The following is a 21658-nucleotide window of genomic DNA, read 5'->3' on the forward strand; positions in this document are numbered from 1 at the left end:
GTATAAGAAATATTTAAGGATACATTTTCAAAAGTTGATAGATATATACGTGTAAAGTGTATCAAATTAATTAACATATTATTGAATCCAAATAATTATAAGTTGAAATAAGGAGCACTCTAAAAAATACTAATTTATATTTTATTTACAAAATTATTTACATATTACATAATATGACAAACACACATACATGAGCATGCGACGTATAATTGTCCGTGTGCAAAGCATGGTTCCTTTGAGTCAACTCCACAGTATTTATTTGGCTCTGTGGTTTATTGATAGTCATGCTGTAAGCCAACTTCACCGGGAATTGTAAGCGTTTAAAAGTGAAGGGCCATACATTTCATATCAAATCCAAGGAATATTAATTGAATAGTAAAATATAAAAAAAAATCTCAGAGCACATCTGTTCATAGTCTCTCGACTGATTGCATGATAAAAAAAAAACAACACTATTCCAAAACAATAGATAAACTTTGCACTAAAAAGTATAAAAATGATTGCGTATTTTTATACAATCTAATTAATTAATCTAATTCTAGTTACGATTATTGTTACTTTTGGAATCGGTGTCAGCCTTTTTCCGAAGAGGTAGATTCAATAATTTAACAGAAATATTTATAGTGACAATTCGAAAGCGCTATATTTAAGCCTAATTCAATAAACATTTTTAGTTTTATAAAAAAATCTATCGTAAATCCTATTACTCCACTGCTGAATATCTAAACGATCGGACAGCCTGGGACTAGATTGTGATTATTTCATAGCGATAGAAATGACTGTACAATATTGTTATTGAAAAGAGCGCAAAAAGAGAATGCTGGGAGAGTTTCTTGCGCCGCTTCTTCTCTCTCAGAGCGCCATTTGTTTCCGAAGCGGTAGTAGTATCTAGTAGTTATTAGAAATGACATCAAAAAGAATTGTAAAGGAATCAATTTTATTTTTAAAAATAAATGCCTTTTACGCCTTTTAACATTATTTCACTTTATTGATACGTACTGTACTGTACTGGCTTCAGTATAACCGTAAGCCGTCCGTCCGTTTGCAGCAGTTGCAAGTGGAGCCGGGGGCGTGAGCGACACGTGCTGTGGGTTGGTTTAACAAAAACGTTCCATGTTAAATATATTTATCAGGTCGCAACACAGAAATAATCTATTAACTATGTGTGTTATGTGTGTTTCATGTTAAAAATGAAATAGCGACATATTTGTATATCGAGACCAGAGTCATCTGATTATTTTATTCAAACAAAACAAATCTTATAACTATATTTACAATACTAAAACTACATAAAATTAAAACTATCATTACGTGGAAGCGTAATTATAGTTTAGAGTAATCTTATTTTAGGAAAATTTATTGAAGTAGGCGTTACTTCCGCCAATATTTGTCTTTAAACAATTCGACACATGTTTTGCCTCTACACGAGGCATCCTCTGGAGATTTTGACTTTGGCGAGTCAAAAGTTTAAAGACAAATATTGGCGGATTTAACACTAAAGAAAACTCAAAACATTTAGTATCTTATTTTATTTATGGTTTGATGAATGACTTCAAATTATGTTTTAAAATACAAAAATAAATTTCTACTAGGCTCACTGAACACTAACTTAAGAAATACATTTAAGCTTCTTCGACAAATAAGGCTTACGTATAATATAGATTATATAGAAGATATTCATGCTTGGATCTTGTCTGGTTCTGGGCAGGACACCTAAAACTATTAAGCTATTGCATAGCTTCTATCTATATATTGAGCGAGGAGACCGAATCCAGAAATTCCGTAATGAAAATAACCTAACACTTACTTACTAGATCTATATAAATATTTCGCCAAGTTCATTAGAGTTGCCGTGGAACAGCGGAATCACGTATGCTTTTTGTGCAGAAGGTCCCAGGTTCGAGTCTGGGGTACGTCTTGATTTCTTTAAGCTATTGCATAGCTTCTATCGCGGGCCTTGAGAGAGGAGACCGAATCCAGAAACTCCGTAACGAAAATAACCTAACACTTACTTACTAGATGTATATATAGATATTTCGGCACGCTTATTACATGCCGTGGAATCATGTATGCTTTTTGTGCAGAAGGTCCCAGGTTCGAGCCAGGTACGTCTTGATTTTTTTTTAATTTCTTTATTTTTTTTTATCACGGTTTTTTAATTTTTATGTAGATTCTTCACCTGTCCCGTTGTCTGTCTGTAATCAAATCTTGCAAGTAAAATTTTACTCACTTCCCGTTTGATTTCTTTTAATTAATTTTATCAAAAAAAAATACCGCATAAATAAAATAAATAAATTATTATAATTGCATAAGTTGATAAAAAATCCCCGAAGTCCCCGAGTGTTACACGTCTTTTTATTTATTTTATAGGCTAAGTTGTTATATAATTCAAAAGATGGGCTGGGAGTTTCTTATCAGTTCTTCTCCCCATGTCAAGCCCCTTTTCGAACTGTTGTAGCTTGATGACGTTCACCAAGTGTTGTTGCAATATGCTGTGTAATTGTCGCTCCCTATGATAAATAAATATATTTCTATTACTAAGGATTTATTGTTTATACTTTATAGGAAGTGTTTTAAGGTTATCTACGACATCTATGACTTAAACTTTAGTAGAATTCGACCATTTAGCAACCATTTTATTTTCTGCAACCATGATATTCATCGATCATCTACCTCTAGTATAGTGTGAAGTGAGATCTATATTGAAAGACACTCTCAATACATAAATAAAAATAAATATGGTAGCTAATACTTCAGACTAACACTCAGAAGTTGTATTCAGAATAGTTTAAACGCTGCTGCCACCACCACAAATCTCTTATACATTCAAATATATAAAATTCTCGTGTCATGGTGTTAAACATTGAACTCCTCCGAAACACTTTGACCGATTCTCATGAAATTTTGAGTGCATATTGGGGAGGTCTGAGAATCGGACAATATCTATTTTTCATCCCCCTAAATGTTAAGGGTGGTCCACACAAATTTTATTTTTTAAGTTTTTTGACATTTTTTTTTTATAAGTAAGTATAATTTGTTTGATTATAAGTAAACATTAAAAAATACACACAAATTCAAATTTTCACCCATCTATGATCAACAGTTACCTTTGTATCGCGATTTTAATATCGGCAATACAACGTTTGCTGGGTCAGCTAGTATACATATAAAAGTTTTGTAGTGATTTTTGTTCTGCTATAGGTACCTACCAAATAAATACCTTCTTTAAGTATCATAAAGGTATGTAAGTTTTTTTTCTATAGCGTATTAATCGGTGTAAGCCCTGTACCAGTTGACACAGTACCTATTAGAAGTTTCATAAGTTAAGATAACAGAGATATCTCACAGACCGGTACAACGGGCTTACTCACCGAGCGCGCACGTGCGCGGTCACCATACCCCGCTTCCCGCGTCTCTACCGCGCCGCGCGACTCGAAGCTAATCGCTCAGACATTTCTGCTCGCTTCATATAATATCGATAGCCAATTCTCTCATTAGAAATGCAACAGGTAAATGGCCGGAACTGAATTAATGATAACTGTACACGTTGTTTACTAATATATTTAGAGTAGGGGCATGCAAACTTAAGTATCTGAGAACAAGAGAACGTGGGCGTTATAACTTATACTAATTATGAAATGGTTGTAATTTATGTCTTAGTAGATTCATTCAACATATTTTTACTGTTCATACCAAGTGCCTATGTATTACAAAAGCTGTTACGAATTCTCTACAACAAACATATGCCACGATCTCGGAAATCGCAGATTGCAGATTGATAGACACATATTATGTACATAAACTGAAGTCTAATTACTACATTATCACAGATATCAGAACACAAGAAAAATGGCGGACACCAAAAGAAAGTTTTTTTGTCAAATTCAAGCTTAACAGAATTAAAAGTAAAAAGGTGACAACTTTGATCGTTTTATGATGCAAGTTATATTCCAAAGTTCAATTATAAACATTAATACCTATATAAATAGAGGTATTACAAAAGCATGATACGGGTTTCGAAAGATCAAACTTAAATATTCAAAAAATATTATATTTTTTATGGCAGAGAAGAATACTTGAACCGAAAAAATCATTAGTACGTCGCGGAAGAGGATCTAACCGGGGGCACTGGGTCAATGGTCTTAGCTTTTATCTACCGGCATTTTTACCAGGATGTTCATGGATCCACCTGGGACCAGTCCCACTTTAAAGTACCCGACTAAGACGACAAGCACAACGTTGAGCAGCTATCGCTCTTAACCCTTGAGAAAGGCCAATATTCTAAATTCAATGACTTAGAAAATTAATATATAGTAATAGTTGTTAGTCTAGATGATCTACATGTAAAGCCCAACCAATCGGCCTGTGTTAGGGGTTATATTATGTACCTTCCACCCAAGAGTCGGCCCACGCTGAACCCCTGACCGAAAGAACGGGTTAATCGGCACCTCTACTTCAACGAAATTGACACGTGTTTCGCGTCTAAAAAGGCGTCCTGAGGAGATGTTGACTCGCCGAATTCTGGAACGAGAGACTTTTTTTTATGGAATAGTAGGACAAACGAGCGTACGGGTCACCTGTTGTTAAGTGATCACCGCCGCCCACAATCTCTTGCAACACCAGAGGAATCACATGAGCGTTGCCGGCCTTTAAGGAAGGTGTACGCGCTTTTTTTGAAGGTACCCATGTCGTATTGTCCCGGAAACACCGCACAAGGAAGCTCATTCCACAGCTTTGTAGTACGTGGAAGAAAGCTCCTTGAAAACCGCACTGTGGAGGACCGCCACACATCCAGATGGTGAGGATGATATCCTAACTTGTGGCGTGTCGTGCGAAGGTGGAATTCGGCGGCAGGAATCAGGTTAAACAGCTCTTCGGAACACTCCCCGTGATAAATGCGGTAGAAGACACACAATGAAGCGACTCTTGGTTAAATCTTAGCGGAATTAACACTCGACATAACTCATAATATTTAGATACTTGAACCCCATTCAGTTGAAGTGGTTCAGTTAGGTTCTGATGAATGTTAAGAGAGAGCAGCACGCAATCGAAACAGTGAGCAATCACGGCGAGTTGCCGCGGCGTGTCCACTATCCAGCAATAGTAAACAGCCGGCCATTATAAATAGATCGTTGAGATACTGACGTGTTTACAAGCACTATCTGTCGATACTTAATCCAATATCAACTAGTTACGTCATTCAATTTACGTTGGCGACAAATCTACGTAATAATTATGCTTATTTGTAGATTTGATTAGATTTATTGTTTTGGTAAATGTACAGGCATTTGTCAACATAAAATGATGAATTATATTTTACTTGCATGTAGATAACGAAATTTACTTAAACACGTAAGTTGTCGTTTGCTGCTGATAATAATTCCAAATTTAGATTTTTAAATTGATTAAAATTATTCGAATTTGAATAATTATAGATAATTAGCACGCATAGAATGGTGATGAAGTAGGCGTTACTTTGCGGAAATCCATAATAATTATAGAATGTTTTGAGTTTTCTTTAGAGTTAATTCCGCCAATATTTGCCTTTAAACAATTCGACACGTGTATCGCCTCTACACGACCATAGACTCTTGAGTCTCGTGCCAGAGTTTGGCGAATCAACATCTCCTGAGGATGCTTCGACAAAAATTGGCGGAATTACACTAAACAAAACTCAAATTATTTGAATAACTCCTTTCATGCCATCATTTGGTCTCGAGTAAGCTATTGCTCTTATATATGTTTAGAATATTGTTGTAATTCTCATTTTTTTCTGGCTGTACTAAAATAACATTTTATGAAGTGACCCGAAACAGGAATATAGGGCGAAAACCCGGGGTGAAACAGGAACAAATCCATTGATTCCAAACCTCAATTTGCCTCTTTCCTGAAATACTTGTGTAGTTTCTGTATACAAGCCTTACATAATGCATGATTCTCAGGTCGCTGGTCTTGTAGAACATTTTTACCAGTGGGAGGATGCCTTGAACAAGATTAGGTGGATACAGGTGGATACCACCAAAGTGAAGCCTTTTTCTGGCGAAGTAGAAATGTGTAAGCATTACCATTACCTCGACACTCTGGCTCCTTCTCATGTCCAAGTTACGTCAGTTGGTGCTGGGGCTGCTGCTTCGACTGCCGAAGACTGCAAACGTCGCAAATATGTTGATCTCAGTGAGTCACATCTTTTTGACCGTTTGGTGTCGAGACACTTGGCCTGTGGGGCCCAGAGGCGCGGAGAATGTACAAAATACTATCTTCGCGCCTCAATAAGGCTACTGGAAACCCAAGCGCTGGCAGCTATTTCGGTCAACGGATCAGCCTTGCTATCCAACGCGGTAATGCTGCCAGTATTCTTGGTTCGCTTCCACGTAATGATAGTTTTAATTTTATGTAGTCGTAGTATTGTAAATATAGTTATAAGATTTGTTTTGTTTAAATAATAAAAGTTTTATAATATAAACAAAATTATAAAGTAAGCATTATTGTGTTTCTATTTGAAAGGGCGCCGTAGCTAGTGAAATTACTGGGGTAATGAGACAACATCTTATGTTTCAAAGTGACGAGCGCAATAACGATGTACCTCAGAATTTTGGGTTTTTCGAGATTCCTGAGCGGCACTGCAAAGTAATGGGCGGGGCGTATCCACTATCATAGCGTCAGGTGAACGTCTTGCTCGTCTCGTCACTTTTGAAGTAAATCTTCTTTAGGCGCAACTTGAAAGTCACTCACATTTTTTTCTGACAAAACTTTTTTTGTATCATAAAATTGAACGAGATGACCTTCCAATCAAACCTCCATTCATCCTTTCAGCTTTCATTCAAATATTTTTATTCAAAATATGACTTAAAACACTTATTGAATGTTAAAAACTACTACGAAAAAGTATAAGGAAACCACATCAACTTCAGATTATCCCTAATTAACAAAAATCCCCGCACGTTAAGATAGTGAAAAGCCACCATCTTACATCTTAGTGACGCCATAAATATGTGAAGTTCGAACGTCCCGTAGACTTTAATATGACACTGTTCCGTACCAACACGTTTATATTTAAACAAAAGTTTCTTAAGTCTTAATTATATATTTAATTCAAGGCAATACAAAAAGTGTAAAATATAAATATTATCTACTGAAAATATATTATGGAACACATAATATAAGCTGTTATAAGAAAAATAAACTCAATTTCTTCTCCAGCGACCTTGAGCGATATGAGTTCACGGCTGCCGGCCCGCCATCTATGTAACAAAGCCAATATTTTCAAAATTCTTGCGTGGAAAACAGTTTATATGCTTACAAACCCCGTTATTCACTAATAATCTGAATAAGTGAACCTACACAAAAAAGTACAAGCTATAAGAATAACTTTTCTGAGAGAAGTGCCAAAAAATGCGTCACGCCATGCCAAAAAACTTGTTTAACTTCAAAGAAATGTGGTAGTTCAAAAAGGCTCGGCAGTGTTAACTATAACCAACAGCAAGAATTAACAACCTACAAATAAGACTTAAGGATATGTGTAACAGGACTAAGTAGTGTTCATAGCTCTAAATGCTATACTTTCACCACAAAACTTGTCTAAAAACACCATGTTAGCGTGTTTTCCGCTTACTCTTCGCCTTAATTGAGGAGCTAAGTTAACTTTTATGACTCCATTACCTTGTCCTATAAGGAAGCCAAATGAAATTGTTAGAACAGCTAATATTCCTAAGGACAGCTAAAGATAGCTTGCCTGTAATGGACATTGGGCATAATCCACAATAACAAGATATCTTCACTTAGTTATTTCTACTGTCAACAAACAGAAATAACGATGTAGGAAGACGAGGGATTGTTGCATTTACAAAAGGACTACGACCGCTCAACAAGCTCACTGAATCATTTGGTACAAATAAACTGTAACGAGAAAATATTTACATCATCGGCAACCCAAGTGCTGTTGGACCTTGACTTAAAATAAAAATACCTATTGAATAGATAAAAATGTTTTATTATCTGTTTATAATTCGCGTGCGTTTGTCAGTCAACTAAACGGTTTAACTGATGTAATTATATTTTGTGTTCTGGTTAGTTAAGATTTACAATTGGTGTCAACAGATGGCGCTTCTAACAAAATGTGCGAATTGTTTATTATTTTTATCAAATTTTTTTAGTTTAGCAGCGCCGGTATGTTTTTATACTTTAATTGTTAAAATGTTAATTTCTGATGTAAATGACAATAGGTCAACCCGCGACCTGTCCGTTCCATGAGAGCGCTCTTCTACTGAGTCAACCGTTCGAGTGACGTATCGTTCATAAATCTTGATATGTCTTGTTCAACTCTTAGGGCTTATATACAAATATTGAGAATTAAGATACTTAAACCTAATTAGTCTCAATAGATGGCGCTTCGAACAAATTCTGTGAATTATTTATTATTTTTTGTTAAGCAGCGCCCGTATGTTTTTATACTTATTACCAGATATTAAAATATTTCATTTACGTCCCATAGACAAAAAACTGTTAACTATATAGCAAAATAATTCGATTTTAAATGAAAAAAAAAAATCAAAACATCGCTAAGATTCTAACTTTTGTTCCTGAGGAATGTTCACGTTTTAATTTCCTGAAAATTTATTAGTTTTTGAGATTCTATATGTGATTGCGAAATCCAAATAGGAATTAAAATTGTTGCGTCAGTCATTGGGTAACTGCTGAACAAGATTATTAATTTTTTTCTCTTGACATTTATTTCTTAATATATTATTTGAATTATCACATCAGCAGGATATAAATTGTAATCTATGTAGTTTAATATAATATAGTTATTTTTAGTTTATCATTAGATCAAACGAGTGTAGAGCATAGGATAAATTTATGAGGTGCATTTTTTGAGCGTTCAAGAGTTTAGTAATTGTTCATATGCTTTTATATTTCTCTTATCAATTATCAAATAATTTCATTCACAGTTATAGTATTATATTAATAGGGTTTTTATTTACTATTGCGCTTGTCACTTGTACCACAACAGAATCGAGATGAAACCTCGCGGGCGCCACTTGCCGATTGTCCGGCAGCCGGCTGTCCGCGCCGTGACAAACCCGCGGACGTTTATTGCAATTATGTGCAAATCCTAATAATAAGACGTAAAAGGATAATCTTAAATTGACGTCTTCATAATAGGCACGGCATCGACACAATACATTTGTAAGGATAATTACGTAGGTACACCAACCGGAGACATATCTGTCATTGACCTGTCCTGAGGCTAACGTAAAGAAACAATGCATTTGCAAATAGTATATGTATATCGTTGAAACAACAATATTCAATTAAAGTGATTATAAGAATATGTTTTTAATTTAATTAAAAGTAACTCATTTGACTTGCGGGAGTAACGAATGAAAGATAAGATTTGATATTCAAAGTCAAGGTCAAAAAAACTTTCTACCCACAGTAGTACTCGAGTATCGAGGAGTGTAATTTTTCGGCGTCTATTGGAAAAATTTTTTTTTTTATTACATATGCCAGATTTTGAGTGTTTGTGTGAATGTGTGTTCCTATGTTCACATAAAACTCGTGATCAGTTAGCCCAATCGAAATGAAACTTTGCACACATACAACGAGTGACTGTCCACTCCGACGAAAATAGTTACGTTAATGCCGGATAGGTGGCGCTGGTGGCATATATTTTTATTTTTTGAACCATTGGTCAAATTGATATGAAATTTGTATGAATGCATGTGCATGCATGCACTGGAATACCAACTCATATGGTTACACTAGTTAATGCGGGCGAAGCCGCTAACGACAGCTAGTTGGTTACAAAATACCGTCCGCGACTTCGACTGAGTAGATTTCGTTATTGTACAATCTCGTCGAATGCGGATTTTTTTTTAAATAGATGCAGCTTAAATTCTCATTTTTAAATAGAAAAACCATCAACATCGGTACAGCAGTTTCATACATAAACTAAACGAAACAGCCTCACTCGCACAATAATTATTGAACAATATGTTTCTGGCTGGTAAGTCGCATGGAAATGGTTGTTTGGAAGTTGAAGTTGAATGCACGGAGGATTACAAGGTGAAGCCGGAATTAATTTCAGTTTCAGAACAATGACATAAAATCGGTAAGTTTTAAACTCACAAAAAAATTGCTGTTTATGTTCTGCACGTCACATTGACACGATGTAAATATAATGCGGTGATTAAAAAAAAAGTACAAAGTAGACAGCTAGTATTTCTCACTTGCGCGTGTAAACAAACGTTAGAGCGCCTTTTCACTAGTCGCAAGTCGCGCGGCTGCCGCGCTGTAGCCGCGCGACAGTAGCTGATGCCTTTTCGTTACAACTGCAGTCGCGCGACTTGTTTAGATTGGGGTGGCGCACTTCTTCATACTTCATTACAAAAATGGATTCCAATAAGGAACCTCGTTGTTGCTCCTGCTTTTGTTGGTTATCCTTAGAAGCCATCGACGTCGCGTACATAATAAACTCTCGCGACTCGAATGAGACTGATCGCACGCGACTGCCGCGCTGCTGTTCGCTATAAAAAAAAGAGCCGCGCGATTGTCGCGCTGCTACAGTCGCACCGCTTGCGACCTAGTGAAGAGGCGCCCTAAATCACTGTCAAAATGCACTCCGCTTTCAAGTCACGCTAATAAATTTTATATTAGAAGGAAAGAGAGAATTATATATTTATAACATTGTTTCAGCCTTTTTTAATCAGATGTTTATCGAAATATATATCAACAAACAGGTCAATAATAATTTATTTGATAAGTAGGATACAATCGAATGAAAGTTACAGCCGATGTATCACGGCCACATGAGTAAATAATCGGTGCAGAGACTAAGCTTCGTGAGAGCGGGCGAAATTATTGTTATCTATTTTGGTAGGTTTCGAAATGATATTATGGAAAATTGATTTTTGAATATTTTTTATGATAACGTTTAAGTAGTTCTACCCGTGTGTTTATTTAATGTCGCCATTGTAGCTCCACGCTGTATACCAACCAACTCACATACAACATTCACCTTGCAATAATAATGAAATGGTGAAACCACCACTAGTGCAGCAGACTGTCGGCCAGCATAGAAAAGTGGCGAATTCTCGTGGGGACAATCACATCTGTCCCAAAAGATTTCACTTCGTGATGACCACGACCGCTCTGTCAAGAGTGTAACGACGAAGAAGAAGAAACCATACCGTGAGGTTACTCTCTTCCCATAAACAAAACGATCATACAAATAAAAATATTATCAATGATTTACTTACCTATTATAACAATTTTTTATGGTTCGTGAATCTTAGTAAGTCTTGGTGTGGCCCCATGAGAGCTGAACAAGACATACCAAGATTTACAAATCATTCGTCGGACGGAACTGGAGAGGTCGCAGGTTCAAGCCCTGCATTGTTCATAAATTTTGGATACAAATTTAATTTGCATAATTAATTCCAGAAGTCAGAGTTATAACTTTCATTAAAAAAGAAATTGTTTAGATTTGAAACAGCGATATATCAATTCTCAAGTCAATTTCTTAATATGTAATTATTGGGGTTGAGCAGATTATCAACTGTAAAGTAGATTCTGTAGATGGGCTACAGTAGGTAAAATAAATTTTGGTTACAAATTTAATTTACCTATTGTAGTCCTTGGAATAGTTAAAATATGATACATTTTTTATTTTTTCTCGTATTATCATCATGGATACAGTAAACGACCGAAGATTAGAATTCTTTTTGATGTCATTTCTAATAAACGAGATACTACTACTGCTTCAGAAACAAATGGCACTCTGAGATAACAAGCGGCGCATGAAAGTCTCCCAGCATTCTTAATAATAATATAATATCACTTTTATGTTAAAATATTCAAGCTTGTAATTAATAAAACAATACGTGTGTCGCGTTTACCTTGTGATAGTTAACTGTTGGTGCGATCGTCAACCGGTTATTTCTGGTTCTCACCGATTCTCGCCGCGTACGCAACAATCGACCAGTGGACACTCACACATGCCCCGCATCATTGTAGTAATGCAACCATTCCGCGTGGTTGTATGAAGCATAATCTCTGTACCGTTTATTTTACTCATGTGTCACAGTCTAAAGCTACCTAATGACTTGTTGCACATTTATTAGACGCCCGCACCTGCGCCCTCACCCGCGCCTCAGCCCGTGTCACTACGACCACACCCTGCCACTTGTACAATTGTTTCAAATCGCAAGTCTATTGCGGAAATACTAGATAACAACTACGTAAATATTATCAAACTATACTTATATAATACGTATTACCTTTGCAACGTGGGCCAATTTCATTCGAGGTAAGCGCTCTACCAACTAATATTTAATTTAATATTTTTTTAAATCTATACTAATATTATAAAGCTGCAGTGTTTGTTTGTTTGTTTGTTTGTTTGTTTGAACGCGCTAATCTCTGGTACTACTGGTCTGATTTGAATGATTCTTTCAGTGTTGGGTAGTCCATTTATCGAGGAAGGATTTTTTTCAAAATTAGGGATCCGTAATAAAATTGCTATTTTGTAACACAAGGTGTAAAATCGAAAACCTATTTTTGCGTGCGCTGCAAAAACTATTGACAATAGAACAAAATGATGTACAGGCTATAATATAGGCAATAGATACGCCTTGCCCAATACAATGCAATTCTGCTCAGGATTCTTGAAAAACCCAAAAATTCTGAGCGTCTCTACAATATCGCTCGTCACCTCGAGATATAAGATGCTTAGTCTCGGTTTTTAATGTTTACACATTACTGCTCCACGGTAGAAATAGGCGCCGATGGTACTCATAATCTAGCCGGCATCCTGTGGAAAGTAGCCTCCCACTGGTGGGAGTGGGAATCTTCCATATACACGGGCACACACTGGAACATTAGGATACAAGTACTTTTGTACAAAATTTTCTGCCTTCCTTGAACGAGAATAATAACTGATAAGAATAAAAAACAACAAGAATAAAAATAAGAAAGAGAATAATTAATAATAAGAGAGAATAATAAGATTAACGTTATCTCACCGATACTTTCAATATTATTCTATAATATTTCATATCTTTATAAACAAAATAAAAGCACAACATTATTGAATCACTTTAATATACCATCATGAAATTCACTAACAAACCAACTATCAATCGCGGATATATACAAATGATAATATGATGATACAATTAAAAATATGTTTTATGTGTTAATATACATATCTTAGAATAAGAATTGGTCTCTGCTACGCTCCAACTACATATCGCACTATCTAAGAACAATAGATTTTTTATTACGGCAACTATATGCTTATGTCAGACCATATTTAGAATATGCCTCGACTGCTTGGAACCCACGTTATACAAAATATATAGATGATTTAGAAAGTGTACAAAATAAATTTATTAAAAGATTAAATTATAAGTTTCAAAATTGTAATACTCCTAAATTAAATCACCTATCTTTACAACAGCGTAGAGAATACAGAGATCAAGTTTTCCTTTTCAAAATATTACATGACTTAATTGATTCCAATCGTATTTTAAGTAACATCAAACTTAACTGTCCAAAACATTATACACGTTCTATAGATACATTCTTTATCCCTGTTCGTAGAACTAATTATACTAGCAATTGTTTTATTATAAGAGCATGCAACACTTATAATAATAATTATAGTCACTTAGACATTTTTCATAGCAGCTATCCAACTTTTACTAAAAAAATTAAAGAATATCTTAAACATTCTTAAAATATGTCCAACCGATAAATTTGATAAATTTTGTTTCATTTGTATTTTTGTGTCCTTTTTTCGCCTTATGTTTAATTGTATATAAAATCGATATATTTTGTATTATATTCACTCCTACTTTGTTTATATTTAAGTGGAAACTTTATTGGCTTGTGTAATATAAATTATGTGTTACAATGTGTATCTAACTTAAGCTGTTTGTTTTCCAATAAATAAATAAATAAACTACTAGATGCTTGTGTGCGTGGCATCTTGACACTCAATGGCATCTTTAAAATTTTGTAACATGCGCTTCGTGTTATTTTATATTTAAATTAATAAAATACAAAATACTTACTGATGATATGATAGTGTCTTTCATGTAGTATTCTTTTTACAAAGTTTTACTACGCAACACGGCATTTTAGTTTCAATTATTAACAAAGTTTAAAAGAGCATGTGGCACGTCAACGTCACACATTGCTCGAGACTAGCTCGAGTACACTTGGGCTTAGTATTAGTTCCCGCACTTTGCCAACCAACCCTTGATCTATGTACATATATTTATTTTTCTGGTTTAAAATGATTGTATATTTCTGGATTAAGGTGGTTTCAACCAACTAATAAAAGAGGAGTTTCAATTACTGTTTATTACGATAACAACTCTTTTTATTTATTTTTTATTGAAGCAATCATGAGACAGGGTATATAGGCACAATGTATTGTCAGTGAATATTTGTTTGGTGCCTTTGATAAATATATAAAGACAGGTTTTAATATTTTTACAAATGCCGCAAATAGTGCCGAATATCAGGACTTCCGCGGCAAGCGGCGACACGATTTACGACCCACTCATACAAGATCGCCATCAGCAAAGCTAAAACAAGAGTATGAAAAATCTGACAAGGTTTGCAATATGAAAGTATCGCTCGATGATAAGGAGGAGTAGTGCAGTATATCACTTCATTAACACAATCGGATGCTACAAGGTACGAATGAATACCTACTGACACAACTTACCCCTGATAACTTTAAAGTGTACACAAAGTACATGCTTTCATAATAAATATATCCGATTTAAGAGTTATGTTACGTGACTGATCTAAGATAATTTATACGTGTGAAAATGTCGAAAAAAAATTGTAGAACTACCCTCTAGTTTGAGCAGTGCTCGCACACTAACACAAAGTGTTATACACATCGCGAGTATGTATTTACGCGTAACCGGCTTGTTTTGGTGCCTCACTGTTATTCAAGGTGACACGGAGTCCTTATTTTTTTACTCGTCCATGGATTTTCTATACGCAAGTATATTGTAAAGCTATAGTGTGGACATTCTCTGTCTCTTTTTATAATTTGTAGCAGAAGTGCTGAAACAACTGGAACTCATGAAAAGGCCGTACTGGCTTGGACTAAAATTGTACATAAAAATTCTCCTGGTACTTAATAGACCTACAAGAATGTTTTTGAAGTGAAACTTCTTTAGAATCGTTGTGATTTCAAACCGGATGCAACGGAAAACGACAGGTAAGAGACACAAATACAAAAATGTGTAGGATGAAGCCGGCAAAGAATGAGACAGAAATATGCATACTATTTTATTTTTATGTATGACGCGAGTAGGTATACCTTAATATATTCTTATGTCAAACGCACGACTTATAACTGCATAGACACCAGGAGAATATAAATATGGTAGCGGTGTTAGTAATGTCTTTCAAAGCGGTTGAAATCATGTGTCATCATAGCAACATGTACCAGGACTTCATATGCAGTTTAGAGGTTCATGCACAATGCAGGTTTCACTTCTGACATATGTTCTTTGTACACACGCAATTTTTTTTTGTTTATGGCTTTCAAGAAAATTTATTGAAGTAGGCGTTAGTGTGCGGATATCCATAAGTACCCAAATGATTTGAGTTTTCTTCACGAAACTCAGTCTCGAGCAAGATTTTGGCGAGACAACACGTCCTCGCCTCGTGTAGAGGCGAAACACGTGTCGAATTGTTTAAAGATAAATATTGGCGGAATTAACACTAAAGAAAACTCAAATCGGAAAATTGGATATGACTTTCAACTCAATGTAAATTACCAAGCCTGGTCACTTAAGAAGTAATATCAATCGAATAACACACCTTTAACCACATATCTCGCTTAACAAACTGTTCTCGTTATTGCGGTCAGCTCCCGGGCCACGCAACATCTTTACGAACTTAATTTGTACTGTCGAGACGGTAATTATTGTGAATTGTGGGTACAATGAATTTTGTTAATGTTCCGCTTTTTATAAGAAGCACGCGAGGTTTTTAAGACGTTATTCCGATCGATTGTGTGTTTACATTGTTTTACGAATAATAAATCACAAATCACTTACATTTAAAATCAAAACAATAGGAAAGGTCACTTATAAATGTCAAAAGTTTACTTTTATTATTATATTTAGCGCCACTTCGGAAAGGGTTGAGGGTTAATAAGAAGAAGTGGCAACAGAACAGTGCCAGTATTTTAATACAACATTTTGCAGCATAATCTTTTTACAAATCATTTCAGTTACAAAATATATTATGTAAAGTAAAGCAACCAAAACGTCAAATACTTAAAAATAATGCTTTACGCGAGTAAGTAAAAAAAGTAAATGTAAATTAATACGTAAAAACATGCGTTATTGAGAAAAGAAAATAAAATAAATTAAATTAATAACAAATAAATAATATCCCACATTAATAAATTACATAATGTCTTTCGTCTGTATCCTGAAATTCAAGTTTAAAAACAAGTTCGAAACATTCAATTCCGAATTAAGACGTTTTTGAGTTTGTTGACAAACTCAACGATATATATATATTTCAGAATGCACCTGCATATTATTATATTTCTATACTAGCGGACCCGACAAACGTTGTTCTGTTACAAAAAAAAAACCCTTATGGATGGAATTTCGTAAAATCCGTTCTTAACTGACCTATACTCGGTGAAAGGAATATTCCTTCCAAATTTCAAGTCTACACCTTATGGTTCCAAAGATATCGTTATGAGTAAATGTTTAAGTGGAAATCTCTTATATGCCGGCAACGCTCTTGTGATTCCTCTGGTGTTGCAACAGAGTGTCTGAAATCTTGTGTCCCGGTGTTTGTTTCAAAACTCCTCCGAAACGGCTGAACCAATTTGTTTGAAAATTTGTGTGTATATCGGGTACGTCTTAGAATTGGCCAACATCTATTTTTCATATCCCTAAATGATAAGGTTCACCTACGCCAAGATATTTGATGTTTAAAATATTTTTTTTATTTTTTTATTAATTATGAATCAGCATTAAAAATACATACAACTTCAAATTTTCACCCTTCTACGATATACAACTATTTTTGTATCGCAATTGCAAGTTGGCAATCGAATACAATAATTGTAGTACGATATATTTAACAGGTCTGAGAATCGGTTGCATCTATTTTTTATACTCTAAAAATTTTAATTATTGATTTTTTTTATTACTTTATAAGGCAATACAACGTTTGCTGGGTCAGCTAGTTTATATAATAAAAATACATGGTTTATGAGATGAGACAGCTGACAGTTAGACAGGGCAATAGTAATAATATAAGGGGTATGTTCCGATATGCACTGAGCCCACTGTACAGTGTGACGTCAATTTAGTATACTGTGAAGCAGTTCCTTTATAGTTAGTTATACTGGTTACTATTTAAAACGGAACGCAATCCCGTATACTGTCAGCCGCATTTTTTGACGCAGCATTCAAATGAGTGTATTAAAGTATTCTAGTTCATTAAAAAAAAACTGTTGTTGGAGTACTGTCAAATTAAAAATATTTGGGATTAAACTGTAGGTATTGTTTATACAACGTTGGGCACTCGAGTGGTTTTGACTGATCAAAGTACTGCGAGTACTTTACCTCGAAAACGCCAGTGCTCACAGTAGAATATGGCGTCGATTTATGACGTCATATATTTCCCTAGGGTACTGCGGCAGTATACTGGCAGTCCATAACGGAACGAATTTTTCTACAGTGATAGCACTGCGCAGTGCTCGCAGTGCATATCGGAACATACCCAGGGTAACGTTTATAACCAGAGTGCGTAACCTAAAAAGAGATAAGACATTGTATTCCAAACTGGAATTGAAATAATGCTGCTCAATCCACAGTTCAGTCGATTTACGATAAGAACAAACGTAAGTCCTGCGCAACGTAACAGCTGATCGTTGACAGAGCGTGCCCAGAGCTTGTCAATTACACCAGTTAGTTGCAACACAAGATAAAGAGAATTGGTGACCGACCAGACACTTATCACACTCAAACCATCAGATCTGGGTGTGTATCTTTGACAGGCTTGTTGAGCCAAGTTCCAGTGGATCACGCTTAACATTATTTTATGAAATTTTATTGAATTAGGCGTTACTTTGCGGAAATCCATAATTATACAAATGATTTAAGTTTTCTTTAGTGTTAATTCCGCCAATATTTGTTTTTAAAAACAATTCGACACGTTTTTCGCCTCTACATAAGGCATCCTCAGGACGTGTTGTCTCGCCAAAATTTTAGGAATATTGGCGGAATTAACACTAAAGAAAACTTAAATCATTTCTATTATTTTATGATTTTAAAGTAAATCTTGTTTAGGCACGACTTGGGGGTAACTTAGAAATTTTTTCTGACGAAAGTAACGCTCAGTAAAAAAGTCAATTGAAACAATTTTTAAGCCGTTATAATTTTATGGTTTAAAAATAAACATTTCAATACGCTCAGTAATATTTTTTGAAAATCTCCAAGTGTATAATTTGCTTATTTATTACTACTTTTGTAACAAATAATATAATATAAGTTATCAGAATTTATCTGACATTTACGACATTCGTTAATTTGTTTTTGGTTTCTTCGTCCATTATTAGGATAGTCACAGGGTGCGAGCCCATACAGCCATATTCGTTAATATTCAATAACAACGTTATATTAATATGGGCTAATATAACCTTCAATTTATTATTATCAATTATTTTATTTAATGAGTGAATATTTTAAAATGTGCGAATGGTATTAATGAATTATAAATAGAATATAAAATTAAAATAATAATCAGTCAAATAAAATGGCGGAATCCCAGGAACATTTTACTCTTTCATCAATAAATAAGCATAAAAGAATATAAAGAACCTGATAATGACCTCACCTGTAAAAAGTTTAAGTGTTTATTTTCTGATGAATAATAATATCAAAATATAACATTATATCATTCTTTGTAATATACAAAATCTCTCTTGATTAAATAATATTATTTAATATAAAGGTATTCTTTTATTTGAGGTAGAGAAAATGCCAACTTTACTCAAAAGATGAAGTTATATCGTTAGCGATTCCGAGGAAAAAAAAAATTGCAAAAAATCTAACAAAAGTCCTCAGTAATACGTGAGTGCTTATTTGGTAACAAAGCTTTGTTTAATGTAATATATTAGCGTATCTGTTGATTATTCCTAAAGTTAATTATTATTAAGATTTAGTTCAATCGCGCGTAAAGATAACACGCAAATACTTTTTTTTCTATTCAGAAATAGACAGTCTTACAAATGAATTAGTAAATTAAATAACAGATACCAGACCTTATAGCTTCCTTGATTAACAAGTTTAATAGTGAACAGTCTTTAAAAACTATACAAACATATAAAAACAGTTTCAGAAATCATGTGAAATTAAATAAAATTATTTTTATTTGTTTTTTAAATTTTGAGAAACTGGAACAGGAAGCTATGTGTACACTATAATCGTGGAGAAAATTATTATTGTAAAATTTACTCACACGACGAACAAAACTATTTTCTACATAACAGCTTATTATAATTTAAGACCTTTACCCACTTATTCATAATGGTCCGCTAACTTAAAACAGCCGCTAAGGAGTGTTTTTTCTCATACTGACTTAGGTCAATAGAAGAAGACAGAGTGAGAATTAGCAATGCTTTAAGTTAGCAGACTATTATGAATAAGGGGGTAAATATTTGCGCAGTGATTTTATTATCATTCATCACCAAAATTGACTTTTATTACGCTTTTCCCTCCTTCCTCTTTCAAGCTTGAAAAATTTTAGAGTACTTTTTTTATGGAAAAGGAGGACAAATGAGCGTATGGTCATCTAGTGTTAAGTGATCACCGCCGCCCACATTCTCTTGCAACACCACTCTGGTGTTGAAATCTCAGGAGCGCTACCGACATTTAAGGAAGGTTTACGCGCTTAGTTTCAAGGTACCATTGCACAAGGCAGCTTATTCTACAGCTTTGTAGTACTTGGACGAAAGCTCCATTGAAAACCACACTGTGGAAGACCGCCACACATCCAGATGATGATGTTGATATCCTAATTAGTGGTGTGTCGTTCGAAGTTGGAATTCGGCGGCAGGAACTAGAATAGCTCTTCGGAACACCCCCCATGATAAATGCGATAGAAGACATAAAATGATGCGACGTACTTGCTTTTTTAATTTTGAGATTCGTCACTCGTATGTAACAAATCAATATGAAGGTCCCATCACTAATGAGTACCTGAGACAGTCATGATCACGTCCAGATTTATCATCACAATTATTTTTTATTTCTTATGGCAATAAGGGACAAGACGAGCAGGACGTTCAGCTGATGGTAATAGATGGGATTCTTGAAAAACTCAAAAACTCTGAATCGAAACATCGCCTCGAGACATAAGATGATAAGTCTATTTGCCCAGTATTTTCAATAGATGTGGCGCCATTCTGACCGCAACACAATAGTGCTTACATATTACTTTTTTTATGACAATAACTTTAGCTGATGGTAATTGATACGCCCTGCCCATTACAATACAGTGCCGCTCAGGACTCTTGAAATCCCAAAAACTCTGAAAGCCACTACAATTGTGCTCGTCACCTTGAGACATAAGATGTTAAGTCTCATTTGCCCAGTAATTTAGCTAGGTACGGCGCATTGCAGACCGAAACACGGTAATGCTTAAACATTACTGCTTCACGGCAGAAATAGGCGCCGTTGTGTTATCCATAATCTAGCCGGCATCCTATGCAAAGGAGCCTCCCATAGGGCAAGACTCTGCAAATGTAAACACAAGCAGTTATGATCGTATCCACATATTACTTCAACAATTCGGCTGCGCAAAATGTGTAAGAGATCAGTATAATAAGGCATAAGCATGTGTGAAAGACAGCTGCAACGAATTCCATACCAACAATAGATTGTGCACAGGTTGCGGTACTAAGGGTAAGCTAGCTACAAAAAAAAACACCATATCATCCGTGACGATTTTACGTCATATCGGTTTTTTCTGGGAATGATACAAATAGGAACTATATCAGCTGATGGCGAATAGCTAACGGAATCAAATAAATAATAGGTATAAAAAACTAAAACACACGTATTGTCATTTATAAATATTTTATTGATGATATTTATATATATTTTATAGCTGACCGAGCAAACGTTGTATTGCCGATAAAAAAGAAAATTTTAAGTTGTATGTATTTTTTAATGCTGACTTATAATCAGGCAAATTAAAAAAAAATGTCAAAAAAATAAAAAATAAATTGGCGTGGACCACCCTTAACATTTAGGGGGATGAAAAATATATGTTGTCCGATTCTCAGACCTACACAATATGCACTCAAAATTTCTTGAGAATCGGTCAAGCCGTTTCGAAGGAGTTTAACTACAAACACCGCGACATGAGAATTTTATATATTAGATTGTCAAAAAAGTCATTTTGAAAGAAAATTAAAAATCCAAAAGTGCACGCCTGGAACGCTCATGCTATGGTTTTTTGTCAAGTTAAATTTCGAATAAAATCGTATCACCTACGTTTAAAAAAAAAACTAAAAGGACTACGAAGTAGTGATTTTCGAAAGGAACCTTCTCTGCTTAATTCTGAATATTGTGAAAAGAAAATTAAGTCG

At 34.7% G+C, this 21658-nt stretch overlaps 1 long non-coding RNA gene across 1 annotated transcript in view; it reads left to right on the plus strand.

The window, feature by feature from the left end:
• The first annotated feature begins 4553 nt into the window (after positions 1-4553).
• LOC126972898 (uncharacterized) overlaps positions 4554-21658 on the plus strand; it is a 193056-nt gene continuing 175951 nt past the window's right edge. Inside the window, exon 1 of the long non-coding RNA XR_007731209.1 lies at positions 4554-4658. This is a non-coding gene — a long non-coding RNA (uncharacterized LOC126972898). The remainder of the gene's footprint in view (positions 4659-21658) is intronic.

This window comes from Leptidea sinapis, chromosome 27 (genome assembly GCF_905404315.1).
Source record: "Leptidea sinapis chromosome 27, ilLepSina1.1, whole genome shotgun sequence".
Lineage (NCBI taxonomy): Eukaryota > Metazoa > Arthropoda > Insecta > Lepidoptera > Pieridae > Leptidea > Leptidea sinapis.